This window comes from Carcharodon carcharias, chromosome 17 (genome assembly GCF_017639515.1).
Source record: "Carcharodon carcharias isolate sCarCar2 chromosome 17, sCarCar2.pri, whole genome shotgun sequence".
Classification (NCBI taxonomy): domain Eukaryota; kingdom Metazoa; phylum Chordata; class Chondrichthyes; order Lamniformes; family Lamnidae; genus Carcharodon; species Carcharodon carcharias.
The window spans coordinates 23235538-23250842 of record NC_054483.1 but is presented as its reverse complement, the minus strand read 5'-3'; positions in this window follow the sequence as shown (position 1 = coordinate 23250842).

Here is a 15305-nt window from a genome sequence, read left to right as displayed (position 1 = left end):
AGGGCAGCAGTGAAGTATATGCCCGAGTGCAGCATTGAAGTATGGGCCCATGTGCTGCAGTGAAGTATGAGCCTGAGGGCAGCAGTGAAATAAGGTGCCGAGGGCAACAGTGAAGTATATGCCCGAGTGCCGCAGTGAATTATGGGACCGAGTGCAGCAGTGAAGTATGGGCCCGAGTGCAGCAATGAAGTATGAAACCGAGTGCTGCGGTGATGTATGGGACCGTGTGCAGCAGTGATGTATGGGCCCGAATACAGCAGTGAAGTATGGGCCCTGGTAGAGCAGTAAGATAAGGGTCCAATTTCTGCAGTTAAGTATGGACCTGTCTGCAGCATAGAAGTTTTGTCCTGACTGCAGCATTGAAGTATGGACTCGAGTGCAGCATTGAAGTATTGGTCCGAGTGTGTCAGTTACGTATGGGTCCGAGTGCAGCAGTGAAGTATGGGCCAAAGTGCAGCAGTGAAGTATGGGCCAGAAAGCAGCAGTGAATTATGGGCCCGGGAGCAGCAGTGAAGTACGCGCCTGACTACAGCAGTGAAATAAGGATCCGAGGGCAGCAGTGAAGTATGGGCCCAAGAGCAGCAGTGAAGTACGGGCCAGAGTGCAGCAGTGAAGTAAGGGCCCGAGTGCAGCAGTGAATTATTGGTCCGAGTGCATCAGTGAACTGTGGTTCCGAGTGCAGCAGTGAAGTATGGGCCGGAGTGCAGCAGTGAAATATGGGCCGGAGTGCAGCAGTGAAGTATGGGTCCGAGTGCAGCAGTGAAGTATGGGCCGGAGTGTACCAGTGAAGTATGGTCCCGAGTGTAGCAGTGAAGTATGGGCTAGAGTGCAGCAGTGAAATATGGGCCGGAGTGTAACAATGAAGTATGGGCCCAAGTGCAGCAGTGAAGTATGGGCCATCGTGCAGCAGTGAAGTATGGGTCCGAGTGCAGCAGTGAAGAATGGGCCAGAGTGCAGCAGTGACGCATGGGCCAGAGCTGCAGCTCTGAAATATGGGTTCGAGTGCAGCAGTGAAGTATGGGCCAGCGTGCAGGAGTGAAGTATGGTTCCGAGTGCAGCAGTGAACGATGGGCCCGAGTGCACCAATGAAGTATGGGTCCGAATGCAGCAGTGAAATAAGGTGCCGAGGGCAGCAGTGGTGCATGCACGAGTGCAGCATTGAAGTATGGGCCCATGTGCTGCAGTGAAGTATGAGCCTGAGTGCAGCAGTGAAATAAGGTGCCGAGGGCAGCTGTGAAGTATATGCCCGAGTGTAGCAGTGAAGTATGGGACCGAGTGCAGCAGTGAAGTATGGGCCCGAGTGCTGCAGTGAAGTCTGGGTCCAAGTGCAGCAGTGAAGTATGGGCCCGATTGCAGTAGTGAAGTATGGGTCCGAGTGCAGCAGTGAAGTGTGGGCACGAGTGCAGCATTGAAGTATGGGCCCGTGTGCAGCAGTGAAGTACTGGCCTGACTGCAGCAGTGGAATAAGGATCCGAGGGCAGCAGTGAAGTATGGGCCCCAGAGCAGCAGTAAAGAATGGGCCAGAGTGTAGCAGTGAAATAAGGTGCCGAGGGCAGCTGTGAAGTATATGCCCGAGTGTAGCAGTGAAGTATGGGACCGAGTGCAGCAGTGAAGTATGGGCCCGAGTGCTGCAGTGAAGTCTGGGTCCAAGTGCAGCAGTGAAGTATGGGCCCGATTGCAGTAGTGAAGTATTGGTCCAAGTGCATCAGTGAAGTATGGGTCCGAGTGCAGCAGTGAAGTATGGGTCAGAGTGCAGCAGTGAAATAAGGAGCCGAGGGCAGCAGTGAAGTATGGGCCCCAGAGCAGCAGTAAAGAATGGGCCAGAGTGTAGCAGTGAAATGAGGAGCCGAGTGCAGCAGTGAAGAATATCCCCGAGTGCAGCAGTGAATAATGGGCCAGAGTTCAGCAGTGAAGCATGGGCCGGAGATGCAGCAGTTAAGTATGTGACCGAGTGTAGCAGTGAATTATGGGCCCGAGTACAGCAGTGAAGTATGTGTCTGAGGGCTGCAGTGAAGTATGGGCCGGAGTGCAACAGTGAATTATGGGCCCAAGTGCAGCAATGAAGTATGGGCCAGATTGCAGCAGTGAAGTATGGGTCTGAGTGCAGCAGTGAAGTATGGGCCGGAGTGCAGCAGTGAAGTATGGGCCGGAGTGCAGCAGTGAAGTATGGGCCCCAGTGCAGCAGTGAAGTATGAGCTAGAGTGCAGCAGTGAAATATGGGCCGGAGTGTAACAGTGAAGTGTGGGCTCAAGTGCAGCAGTGAAGTATGGGCCATCGTGCAGCAGTGAAGTACGGGTCCGAGTGCAGCAGTGAAGTATGGGCCATCGTGCAGCAGTAAAGCATGAGCCAGACCTGCAGCTGTCAAGTATGGTTTCGAGTGCAGCAGTGACGTATGGGCCAGCGTGCAGGTGTGAACTATGGTTCCGAGTGCAGCAGTGAACGATGGGCCCGAGTGCAGCAGTGATCTTTGGGCCTGCGTGCACCAATGAAGTATGGGACCGAACGCAGCAGCGAAATGAGGTGCCGAGGGCAGCAGTGAAGTATATGCCCAAGTGCAGCATTGATGTATGGGCCCGCGTGCTGCAGTGAAGTATGAGCCTGAGTGCAGCAGTGAAATTAGGGTCCGAGTGCAGCAGTGAAGCATGGGCAAAGTGCAGCAGTGAAGTATGGGCCAGAGAGCAGCAGTGAATTATGGGCCCGGGAGCAGCAGTGAAGTACTGGCCTGACTGCAGCAGTGGAATAAGGATCCGAGGGCAGCAGTGAAGTATGGGCCCGAGAGCAGCAGTGAAGTATGGGCCAGAGTGCAGCAGTGAAGTAAGGGGCCGAGTGCAGCAGTGAATTATTGGTCCGAGTGCATCAGTGAAGCATGGGTCTGAGTGCAGCAGTGAAGTATGGGCCGGAGTGTACCAGTGAAGTATGGGCCCGAGTGCAGCAGTGAAGTATGGGCTAGAGTGCAGCAGTGAAATATTGTCTGGAGTGTAACAGTGAAGTATGGGCCCGAGTGCAGCAGTGAAGTATGGGCCATCGTGCAGCAGTGAAGTATGGGTCCGAGTGCAGCAGTGAAGTATGTGCCCGAGTGCACCAGTGAAGAATGGGCCAGAGTGCAGCAGTGAAGCATGGACCAGAGCTGCAGCTGTGAAATATGGGTTCGAGTGCAGCAGTGAAGTATGGGACCGAGTGCAGCAGTGAAGTATGGTTCCGAGTGCAGCAGTGAACGATGGGCCCGAGTGCATCACTGAAATATGTGCCCGAGTCCTGGATTGAAATATGGGCCCGAGTGCAGCAGTGAACTATGGACCTGCGTGCACCAGTGAAGGATGGGTCCAGGCGCAACAGTGAAGTATGACTCCGAGTGCAGCAGTGAAGTATGGGCCCGAGTGCAGCATGAAGTATGGGCACGAGTGCAGCAGTGAAGTATGAGCCTGAGTGCAGCAGTGAAATAAGGTGCCGAGGGCAGCAGTGAAGTATGGGTCAAAGTGCAGCAGTGAAGTATGGGTCAAAGTGCAGCAGTGAAGTATGGGCCAGAGAGCAGCAGTGAATTATGGGCCCGGGAGCAGCAGTGAAGTACTGGCCTGACTGCAGCAGTGAAATAAGGATCCGAGGGCAGCAGTGAAGTATGGGCCCGAGAGCAGCAGTGCAGTATGGGCCAGAGTGCAGCAGTGAAGTAAGGGCCCGAATGCAGCAGTGAATTATTGGTCCGAGTGCATCAGTGAACTGTGGGTCCGAGTGCAGCAGTGAAGTATGGGCCCGAGTGCACCAGTGAAGAATGGGCCAGAGTGCAGCAGTGAAGCCAGGGCCAGAGCTGCAGCTGTGAAATATGGGTTCAAGTGCAGCTGTGAAGTATGGGCCCGAGTGCAGCAGTGAACTAAGGGCCCGAGTGCAGCAGTGAATTATTGGTCCGAGTGCATCAGTGAAGTATGGGTCCAAGTGCATCAGTGAAGTATGGGCCGGAGTGTAACAGTGAAGTGTGGGCCCGAGTGCAGCAGTGAAGTATGGGCCATCGTGCAGCAGTGAAGTATGGGTCCGAGTGCAGCAGTGACGTATGGGCCAGCGTGCAGGTGTGAAGTATGGTTCCGAGTGCAGCAGTGAACGATGGGCCCGAGTGCATCACTGAAATCTGTGCCCGAGTCCAGGATTGATATATGGGCCCGAGTGCAGCAGTGATCTTTGGGCCTGCGTGCACCAATGAAGTATGGGACCGAACGCAGCAGCGAAATAAGGTGCCAAGGGCAGCAGTGAAGTATATGCGCAAGTGCAGCATTGATGTATGGGCCCGCGTGCTGCAGTGAAGTATGAGCCTGAGTGCAGCAGTGAAATTAGGGTCCGAGTGCAGCAATGAAGCATGGGCCAAAGTGCAGCAGTGAAGTATGGGCCAGAGAGCAGCAGTGAAGTATGGGCCAGAGTGCAGCAGTGAAGTAAGGGGCCGAGTGCAGCAGCGAAGTATTGGTCCGAGTGCATCAGTGAAGCATGGGCCCGAGTGCAGCAGTGAAGTATGGGCTAGAGTGCAGCAGTGAAATATTGTCCGGAGTGTAACAGTGAAGTATGGGCCCGAGTGCAGCAGTGAAGTATGGGCCATCGTGCAGCAGTGAAGTATGGGTCCGAGTGCAGCAGTGAAGTATGTGCCCGAGTGCACCAGTGAAGAATGGGCCAGAGTGCAGCAGTGAATCATGGGCCAGAGCTGCAGCTGTGAAATATGGGTTCGAGTGCAGCAGTGAAGTATGGGACCGAGTGCAGCAGTGAAGTATGGTTCCGAGTGCAGCAGTGAACGATGGGCCCGAGTGCATCACTGAAATATGTGCCCGAGTCCTGGATTGAAATATGGGCCCGAGTGCAGCATTGAAATATGGACCTGCGTGCACCAGTGAAGGATGGGTCCAGGCGCAACAGTGAAGTATGACTCCGAGTGCAGCAGTGAAGTATGGGCCTGAGTGCAGCATGAAGTATGGGCACGAGTGCAGCAGTGAAGTATGAGCCTGAGTGCAGCAGTGAAATAAGGTGCCGAGGGCAGCAGTGAAGTATATGCCCGAGTGCAGCAGTGAAGTATGGGTCAAAGTGCAGCAGTGAAGTATGGGCCAGAGAGCAGCAGTGAATTATGGGCCCGGGAGCAGCAGTGAAGTACTGGCCTGACTGCAGCAGTGAAATAAGGATCCGAGGGCAGCAGTGAAGTATGGGCCCGAGAGCAGCAGTGAAGTATGGGCCAGAGTGCAGCAGTGAAGTAAGGGCCCGAATGCAGCAGTGAATTATTGGTCCGAGTGCATCAGTGAACTGTGGGTCCGAGTGCAGCAGTGAAGTATGGGCCGGAGTGCAGCAGTGAAATATGGGCCGGAGTGCAGCAGTGAAGTATGGGTCCAAGTGCAGCAGTGAGGTATGGCCCAAAGTGTAGCACTGAAGTATGGGCCAGAGAGCAGCAGTGAATTATGGGGCCGGGAGCAGCAGTGAAGCATGGGCCAGAGTGCAGCAGTGAAGTATGGGCCCTGGTAGAGCAGTAAGTTAAGGGTCCAAATTCAGCAGTTAAGTATGGACCTGTCTGCAGCATAGAAGTTTTGTCCTGAGTGCAGCTTTGAAGTATGGACCCGAGTGCAGCATTGAAGTATTGGTCCGCGTGCAGCAGTGAAGTATGGGCCAGTGTGCAACAGTGTAGTATGGGTCCGACTGCATCAGTGAAGTATTGGTCCGAGTGCAGCAGTGAAGTGTGGGCCAAAGTGCAGCAGTGAAGTATGGGCCAGAGAGCAGCAGTGAATTATGGGCCCGGGAGCAGCAGTGAAGTACGGGCCTGACTGCAGCAGTGAAATAAGGATCCGAGGGCAGCAGTGAAGTATGGGCCCGAGAGCAGTAGTGAATTATGGGCCAGAGCGCAGCAGTGAAGTAAGGGGCCGAGTGCAGCAGTGAATTATTGGTCCGAGTGCATCAGTGAAGCATGGGTCTGAGTGCAGCAGTGAAGTATGGGCCGGAGTGTACCAGTGAAGTATGGGCCCGAGTGCAGCAGTGAAGTATGGGCTAGAGTGCAGCAGTGAAATATTGTCCGGAGTGTAACAGTGAAGTATGGGCCCGAGTGCAGCAGTGAAGTATGGGCCATCGTGCAGCAGTGAAGTATGGGTCCGAGTGCAGCAGTGAAGTATGTGCCCGAGTGCACCAGTGAAGAATGGGCCAGAGTGCAGCAGTGAAGCATGGACCAGAGCTGCAGCTGTGAAATATGGGTTCGAGTGCAGCAGTGAAGTATGGGACCGAGTGCAGCAGTGAAGTATGGTTCCGAGTGCAGCAGTGAACGATGGGCCCGAGTGCATCACTGAAATATGTGCCCGAGTCCTGGATTGAAATATGGGCCCGAGTGCAGCAGTGAACTATGGACCTGCGTGCACCAGTGAAGGATGGGTCCAGGCGCAACAGTGAAGTATGACTCCGAGTGCAGCAGTGAAGTATGGGCCCGAGTGCAGCATGAAGTATGGGCACGAGTGCAGCAGTGAAGTATGAGCCTGAGTGCAGCAGTGAAATAAGGTGCCGAGGGCAGCAGTGAAGTATGGGTCAAAGTGCAGCAGTGAAGTATGGGTCAAAGTGCAGCAGTGAAGTATGGGCCAGAGAGCAGCAGTGAATTATGGGCCCGGGAGCAGCAGTGAAGTACTGGCCTGACTGCAGCAGTGAAATAAGGATCCGAGGGCAGCAGTGAAGTATGGGCCCGAGAGCAGCAGTGCAGTATGGGCCAGAGTGCAGCAGTGAAGTAAGGGCCCGAATGCAGCAGTGAATTATTGGTCCGAGTGCATCAGTGAACTGTGGGTCCGAGTGCAGCAGTGAAGTATGGGCCCGAGTGCACCAGTGAAGAATGGGCCAGAGTGCAGCAGTGAAGCCAGGGCCAGAGCTGCAGCTGTGAAATATGGGTTCAAGTGCAGCTGTGAAGTATGGGCCCGAGTGCAGCAGTGAACTAAGGGCCCGAGTGCAGCAGTGAATTATTGGTCCGAGTGCATCAGTGAAGTATGGGTCCAAGTGCATCAGTGAAGTATGGGCCGGAGTGTAACAGTGAAGTGTGGGCCCGAGTGCAGCAGTGAAGTATGGGCCATCGTGCAGCAGTGAAGTATGGGTCCGAGTGCAGCAGTGACGTATGGGCCAGCGTGCAGGTGTGAAGTATGGTTCCGAGTGCAGCAGTGAACGATGGGCCCGAGTGCATCACTGAAATCTGTGCCCGAGTCCAGGATTGATATATGGGCCCGAGTGCAGCAGTGATCTTTGGGCCTGCGTGCACCAATGAAGTATGGGACCGAACGCAGCAGCGAAATAAGGTGCCGAGGGCAGCAGTGAAGTATATGCGCAAGTGCAGCATTGATGTATGGGCCCGCGTGCTGCAGTGAAGTATGAGCCTGAGTGCAGCAGTGAAATTAGGGTCCGAGTGCAGCAATGAAGCATGGGCCAAAGTGCAGCAGTGAAGTATGGGCCAGAGAGCAGCAGTGAATTATGGGCCCGGGAGCAGCAGTGAAGTACTGGCCTGACTGCCGCAGTGGAATAAGGATCTGAGGGCAGCAGTGAAGTATGGGCCCGAAAGCAGCAGTGAAGTATGGGCCAGAGTGCAGCAGTGAAGTAAGGGGCCGAGTGCAGCAGTGAAGTATTGGTCCGAGTGCATCAGTGAAGCATGGGCCCGAGTGCAGCAGTGAAGTATGGGCTAGAGTGCAGCAGTGAAATATTGTCCGGAGTGTAACAGTGAAGTATGGGCCCGAGTGCAGCAGTGAAGTATGGGCCATCGTGCAGCAGTGAAGTATGGGTCCGAGTGCAGCAGTGAAGTATATGCCCGAGTGCACCAGTGAAGAATGGGCCAGAGTGCAGCAGTGAATCATGGGCCAGAGCTGCAGCTGTGAAATATGGGTTCGAGTGCAGCAGTGAAGTATGGGACCGAGTGCAGCAGTGAAGTATGGTTCCGAGTGCAGCAGTGAACGATGGGCCCGAGTGCATCACTGAAATATGTGCCCGAGTCCTGGATTGAAATATGGGCCCGAGTGCAGCATTGAAATATGGACCTGCGTGCACCAGTGAAGGATGGGTCCAGGCGCAACAGTGAAGTATGACTCCGAGTGCAGCAGTGAAGTATGGGCCTGAGTGCAGCATGAAGTATGGGCACGAGTGCAGCAGTGAAGTATGAGCCTGAGTGCAGCAGTGAAATAAGGTGCCGAGGGCAGCAGTGAAGTATATGCCCGAGTGCAGCAGTGAAGTATGGGTCAAAGTGCAGCAGTGAAGTATGGGCCAGAGAGCAGCAGTGAATTATGGGCCCGGGAGCAGCAGTGAAGTACTGGCCTGACTGCAGCAGTGAAATAAGGATCCGAGGGCAGCAGTGAAGTATGGGCCCGAGAGCAGCAGTGAAGTATGGGCCAGAGTGCAGCAGTGAAGTAAGGGCCCGAATGCAGCAGTGAATTATTGGTCCGAGTGCATCAGTGAACTGTGGGTCCGAGTGCAGCAGTGAAGTATGGGCCGGAGTGCAGCAGTGAAATATGGGCCGGAGTGCAGCAGTGAAGTATGGGTCCAAGTGCAGCAGTGAGGTATGGCCCAAAGTGCAGCACTGAAGTATGGGCCAGAGAGCAGCAGTGAATTATGGGGCCGGGAGCAGCAGTGAAGCATGGGCCAGAGTGCAGCAGTGAAGTATGGGCCCTGGTAGAGCAGTAAGTTAAGGGTCCAAATTCAGCAGTTAAGTATGGACCTGTCTGCAGCATAGAAGTTTTGTCCTGAGTGCAGCTTTGAAGTATGGACCCGAGTGCAGCATTGAAGTATTGGTCCGCGTGTAGCAGTGAAGTATGGGCCACAGTGCAGCAGTGAAGTATGGGCCCGAGTGCAGCAGTGAAGTATTGGTCCGAGTGCATCAGTGAAGTATGGGTCCGAGTGCAGCAGTGAAGTATGTGCCAAATTGCAGCAGTGAAGTATGGGCCAGCGAGCAGCAGTGAATTATGGGCCCGGGAGCAGCAGTGAAGTACGGGCCTGACTGCAGCAGTGAAATAAGGATCCGAGGGCAGCAGTGAAGTATGGGCCCGAGAGCAGCAGTGAAGTATGGGCCAGAGTGCAGCAGTGAAGTAAGGGCCCGAGTGCAGCAGTGAAGTATTGGTCCGAGTGCATCAGTGAAGTATGGGTCCGAGTGCAGCAGTGAAGTATGTGCCAAATTGCAGCAGTGAAGTATGGGCCAGCGAGCAGCAGTGAATTATGGGCCCGGGAGCAGCAGTGAAGTACGGGCCTGACTGCAGCAGTGAAATAAGGATCCGAGGGCAGCAGTGAAGTATGGGCCCGAGAGCAGCAGTGAAGTATGGGCCAGAGTGCAGCAGTGAAGTAAGGGCCCGAGTGCAGCAGTGAATTATTGGTCTGAGTGCATCAGTGAAGTATGGGTCCGAGTTCAGCAGTGAAGTATGGGCCGGAGTGCAGCAGTGAAGTATGGGTCCAAGTGCAGCAGTGAAGTATGGGCCAGAGAGCAGCAGTGAATTATGGGCCCGGGAGCAGCAGTGAAGTACTGGCCTGACTGCAGCAGTGAAATAAGGATCCGAGGGCAGCAGTGAAGTATGGGCCCGAGAGCAGCAGTGAAGTATGGGCCAGAGTGCAGCAGTGAAGTAAGGGCCCGAATGCAGCAGTGAATTATTGGTCCGAGTGCATCAGTGAACTGTGGGTCCGAGTGCAGCAGTGAAGTATGGGCCGGAGTGCAGCAGTGAAATATGGGCCCGAGTGCAGCAGTGAAGTATGGGTCCAAGTGCAGCAGTGAGGTATGGCCCAAAGTGCAGCACTGAAGTATGGGCCAGAGAGCAACAGTGAATTATGGGGCCGGGAGCAGCAGTGAAGCATGGGCCAGAGTGCAGCAGTGAAGTATGGGCCCTGGTAGAGCAGTAAGTTAAGGGTCCAAATTCAGCAGTTAAGTATGGACCTGTCTGCAGCATAGAAGTTTTGTCCTGAGTGCAGCTTTGAAGTATGGACCCGAGTGCAGCATTGAAGTATTGGTCCGCGTGCAGCAGTGAAGTATGGGCCAGTGTGCAACAGTGTAGTATGGGTCCGACTGCATCAGTGAAGTATTGGTCCGAGTGCAGCAGTGAAGTGTGGGCCAAAGTGCAGCAGTGAAGTATGGGCCAGAGAGCAGCAGTGAATTATGGGCCCGGGAGCAGCAGTGAAGTACGGGCCTGACTGCAGCAGTGAAATAAGGATCCGAGGGCAGCAGTGAAGTATGGGCCCGAGAGCAGTAGTGAATTATGGGCCAGAGCGCAGCAGTGAAGAAACGGCCCGAGTGCAGCAGTGAAGTATGGGCTGGAGTGCAGCAGTGAATTATGGGCCGGAGTGCAGCAGTGAAGTATGGGTCCGAGTGCAGCAGTGAAGTATGGGCCGGAGTGTAGCAGTGTAGTATGGGCCCGAATGCAGCAGTGAAGTATGGGCTAGAGTGCAGCAGTGAAATATGGGCCGGAGTGTAACAGTGAAGTATGGGCCCGAGTGCAGAAGTGAAGGGTGGGCCCGAGTGCAGCAGTGAAGTATGGGTCCGAGTGCAGCAGTGAAGTATGTGCCCAAGTGCACCAGTGAAGAATGGGCCAGAGTGCAGCAGTGAAGCATGGGCCAGAGCTGCAGCCGTGAAATATGGGTTCGAGTGCAGCAGTGAAGTATGGGCTAGCGTGCAGGAGTGAAGTATGGTTCCCAGTGCAGCAGTGAAGGATGGGCCCGAGTGCATTGCTGATATATGTGCCCGAGTCCTGGTTTGAAATATTGGCCTGAGTGCAGCAGTGAAATATGGACCTGCGTGCACCTGTGAAGGATGGGTCCAGGCGCAACAGTGAAGTATGACTCCGAGTGCAGCAGTGAAGTATGGGCCCGAGTGCAGCATGAAGTATGGGCACGAGTGCAGCAGTGAACTTTGGGCCTGCGTGCACCAATGAAGCATGGGTCCGAACGCAGCAGTGAAATAAGGTGCCGAGGGCAGCAGTGAAGTATATGCCCGAGTGCAGCATTGAAGTATGGTCCCGTGTGCTGCAGTGAAGTATGAGCCTGAGTGCAGCAGTGAAATAAGGTGCCGAGGGCAGCAGTGAGGTATGTGCCCGAGTGCAGCATTGACGTATGGGCCCATGTGCTGCAGTGAAGTATGAGCCTGAGTGCAGCAGTGAAGTAAGGGCCCGAGTGCAGCAGTGAGTTATTGGTCCGATTGCATCAGTGAAGTATTGGTCCGAGTGCGGCAGTGAAGTATGGGCCCGAGTGCAGCATTAAAGTATGGGCCAGAGTGCAGCAGTGAAATATGGGCCGGGTGTAACAGTGAAGTATGGGCCCGAGTGCAGCAGTGAAGTATGGGCCCGAGTGCGGCAGTGAAGTTTGGGCCGGAGTGCTGCAGTGAAGTATGGGCCCGATTGCAGCAGTGAAGTATGGGTCCGAGTGCGGCAGTGAAGTTTGGCCAGAGTGCTGCAGTGAAGTATTGGCCCGATTGCAGCAGTGAAGTATGGGCCCATGTTCAGCAGTGAAAAAAGGGCCCGAATGCAGCAGATAAGTATCGGCCCGAGTGCATCAGTGAAGAATGGGCCAGGCCGCAGCAGTGAAGCATGGGCCGGAGATGCAGCAGTGAAGTATGGGCCAAGTGCAGCAGTGAAGTATGAGCGTGAGTGCAGTAGTGAATTATGGGCCAGACTGCGGCAGTGAAGTATGGGCCGGAGCGTAGCATTGAAATATGGGTCCGAGTGCAGCAGTGAAGTATGGGCGTGTGTGCAGTAGTGAATTATGGGCCAGACTGCGGCAGTGAAGTATGGGCCGGAGCGTAGCATTGAAATATGGGCCCGAGTTCAGCAGTGAAGTATGGGCCGGAGTGTAACAGTGAAGTATGGGCCCGAGTGCAGAAGTGAAGGGTGGGCCATCGTGCAGCAGTGAAGTATGGGTCCGAGTGCAGCAGTGAAGTATGTGCCCAAGTGCACCAGTGAAGAATGGGCCAGAGTGCAGCAGTGAAGCAAGGGCCAGAGCTGCAGCTGTGAAATATGGGTTCGAGTGCAGCTGTGAAGTATGGGCCCGAGTGCAGCAGTGAATTATGGGCCCGGGAGCAGCAGTGAAGTACTGGCCTGACTGCAGCAGTGAAATAAGGATCCGAGGGCAGCAGTGAAGTATGGGCCCGAGAGCAGCAGTGAAGTATGGGCCAGAGTGCAGCAGTGAAGTAAGGGCCCGAATGCAGCAGTGAATTATTGGTCCGAGTGCATCAGTGAACTGTGGGTCCGAGTGCAGCAGTGAAGTATGGGCCGGAGTGCAGCAGTGAAATATGGGCCCGAGTGCAGCAGTGAAGTATGGGTCCAAGTGCAGCAGTGAGGTATGGCCCAAAGTGCAGCACTGAAGTATGGGCCAGAGAGCAACAGTGAATTATGGGGCCGGGAGCAGCAGTGAAGCATGGGCCAGAGTGCAGCAGTGAAGTATGGGCCCTGGTAGAGCAGTAAGTTAAGGGTCCAAATTCAGCAGTTAAGTATGGACCTGTCTGCAGCATAGAAGTTTTGTCCTGAGTGCAGCTTTGAAGTATGGACCCGAGTGCAGCATTGAAGTATTGGTCCGCGTGCAGCAGTGAAGTATGGGCCAGTGTGCAACAGTGTAGTATGGGTCCGACTGCATCAGTGAAGTATTGGTCCGAGTGCAGCAGTGAAGTGTGGGCCAAAGTGCAGCAGTGAAGTATGGGCCAGAGAGCAGCAGTGAATTATGGGCCCGGGAGCAGCAGTGAAGTACGGGCCTGACTGCAGCAGTGAAATAAGGATCCGAGGGCAGCAGTGAAGTATGGGCCCGAGAGCAGTAGTGAATTATGGGCCAGAGCGCAGCAGTGAAGAAACGGCCCGAGTGCAGCAGTGAAGTATGGGCTGGAGTGCAGCAGTGAATTATGGGCCGGAGTGCAGCAGTGAAGTATGGGTCCGAGTGCAGCAGTGAAGTATGGGCCGGAGTGTAGCAGTGTAGTATGGGCCCGAATGCAGCAGTGAAGTATGGGCTAGAGTGCAGCAGTGAAATATGGGCCGGAGTGTAACAGTGAAGTATGGGCCCGAGTGCAGAAGTGAAGGGTGGGCCCGAGTGCAGCAGTGAAGTATGGGTCCGAGTGCAGCAGTGAAGTATGTGCCCAAGTGCACCAGTGAAGAATGGGCCAGAGTGCAGCAGTGAAGCATGGGCCAGAGCTGCAGCCGTGAAATATGGGTTCGAGTGCAGCAGTGAAGTATGGGCCAGCGTGCAGGAGTGAAGTATGGTTCCCAGTGCAGCAGTGAAGGATGGGCCCGAGTGCATTGCTGATATATGTGCCCGAGTCCTGGTTTGAAATATTGGCCTGAGTGCAGCAGTGAAATATGGACCTGCGTGCACCTGTGAAGGATGGGTCCAGGCGCAACAGTGAAGTATGACTCCGAGTGCAGCAGTGAAGTATGGGCCCGAGTGCAGCATGAAGTATGGGCACGAGTGCAGCAGTGAACTTTGGGCCTGCGTGCACCAATGAAGCATGGGTCCGAACGCAGCAGTGAAATAAGGTGCCGAGGGCAGCAGTGAAGTATATGCCCGAGTGCAGCATTGAAGTATGGTCCCGTGTGCTGCAGTGAAGTATGAGCCTGAGTGCAGCAGTGAAATAAGGTGCCGAGGGCAGCAGTGAGGTATGTGCCCGAGTGCAGCATTGACGTATGGGCCCATGTGCTGCAGTGAAGTATGAGCCTGAGTGCAGCAGTGAAGTAAGGGCCCGAGTGCAGCAGTGAGTTATTGGTCCGATTGCATCAGTGAAGTATTGGTCCGAGTGCGGCAGTGAAGTATGGGCCCGAGTGCAGCATTAAAGTATGGGCCAGAGTGCAGCAGTGAAATATGGGCCGGGTGTAACAGTGAAGTATGGGCCCGAGTGCAGCAGTGAAGTATGGGCCCGAGTGCGGCAGTGAAGTTTGGGCCGGAGTGCTGCAGTGAAGTATGGGCCCGATTGCAGCAGTGAAGTATGGGTCCGAGTGCGGCAGTGAAGTTTGGCCAGAGTGCTGCAGTGAAGTATTGGCCCGATTGCAGCAGTGAAGTATGGGCCCATGTTCAGCAGTGAAAAAAGGGCCCGAATGCAGCAGATAAGTATCGGCCCGAGTGCATCAGTGAAGAATGGGCCAGGCCGCAGCAGTGAAGCATGGGCCGGAGATGCAGCAGTGAAGTATGGGCCAAGTGCAGCAGTGAAGTATGAGCGTGAGTGCAGTAGTGAATTATGGGCCAGACTGCGGCAGTGAAGTATGGGCCGGAGCGTAGCATTGAAATATGGGTCCGAGTGCAGCAGTGAAGTATGGGCGTGTGTGCAGTAGTGAATTATGGGCCAGACTGCGGCAGTGAAGTATGGGCCGGAGCGTAGCATTGAAATATGGGCCCGAGTTCAGCAGTGAAGTATGGGCCGGAGTGTAACAGTGAAGTATGGGCCCGAGTGCAGAAGTGAAGGGTGGGCCATCGTGCAGCAGTGAAGTATGGGTCCGAGTGCAGCAGTGAAGTATGTGCCCAAGTGCACCAGTGAAGAATGGGCCAGAGTGCAGCAGTGAAGCAAGGGCCAGAGCTGCAGCTGTGAAATATGGGTTCGAGTGCAGCTGTGAAGTATGGGCCCGAGTGCAGCAGTGAAGTTTTGGCCGGAGTGCTGCAGTGAAGTATGGGCCCATGTGCAGCAGTGATAAAAGGGCCCGAATGCAGCAGATAAGTATCGGCCCGAGTGCATCAGTGAAGAATGGGCCAGGCTGCAGCAGTGATGCATGGGCCAGAGATGCAGCGGTGAAGTATGGGACCGAGTGCAGCAGCGAAGTATGGGCCAGAATGCAACAGTGAAGTATGGGCCAAGTGCAGCAGTGAAGTATGAGCGTGAGTGCTGTAGTTTATTATGGACCAGACTGCGGCAGTGAAGTATGGGCCGGAGCGTAGCATTGAAATATGGGCCCGAGTGCAGCAGTGAAGGATGGGTCCAGGTGCAACAGTGAAGTATGACTCCGAGGGCAGCAGTGAAGTATGGGCCCGAGCGCAGCAGTGAAATAATGTTCCGAGGGCAGCAGTGAAGTATATGCCCGAGTGCAGCAGTGAAATAAGGTGCCGAGGGCATCAGTGAAGTGTATGCCCGAGTGCAGCAGTGAAGTATGGGCCCGAGTGCAGCAGTGAAGTATGTGCCCGAGTGCAGCAGTGAAGTATGGGCCCGAGTGCAGCAGTGAATAATTGGTCCGCGTGCAGCAGTGAAGTATGGGCTGGAGTGCAGCAGTGAAATATGGGCCGGAGTGTAACAGTGAAGAATGGGCCCGAGTGCAGCAGTGAAGTATGGGCCATCGTGCAGCAGTGAAGTATGGGTCCGAGTGCAGCCGTGAAGTATGGGCCCGAGTGCACCAGAGAAGAATGGGCCAGAGTGC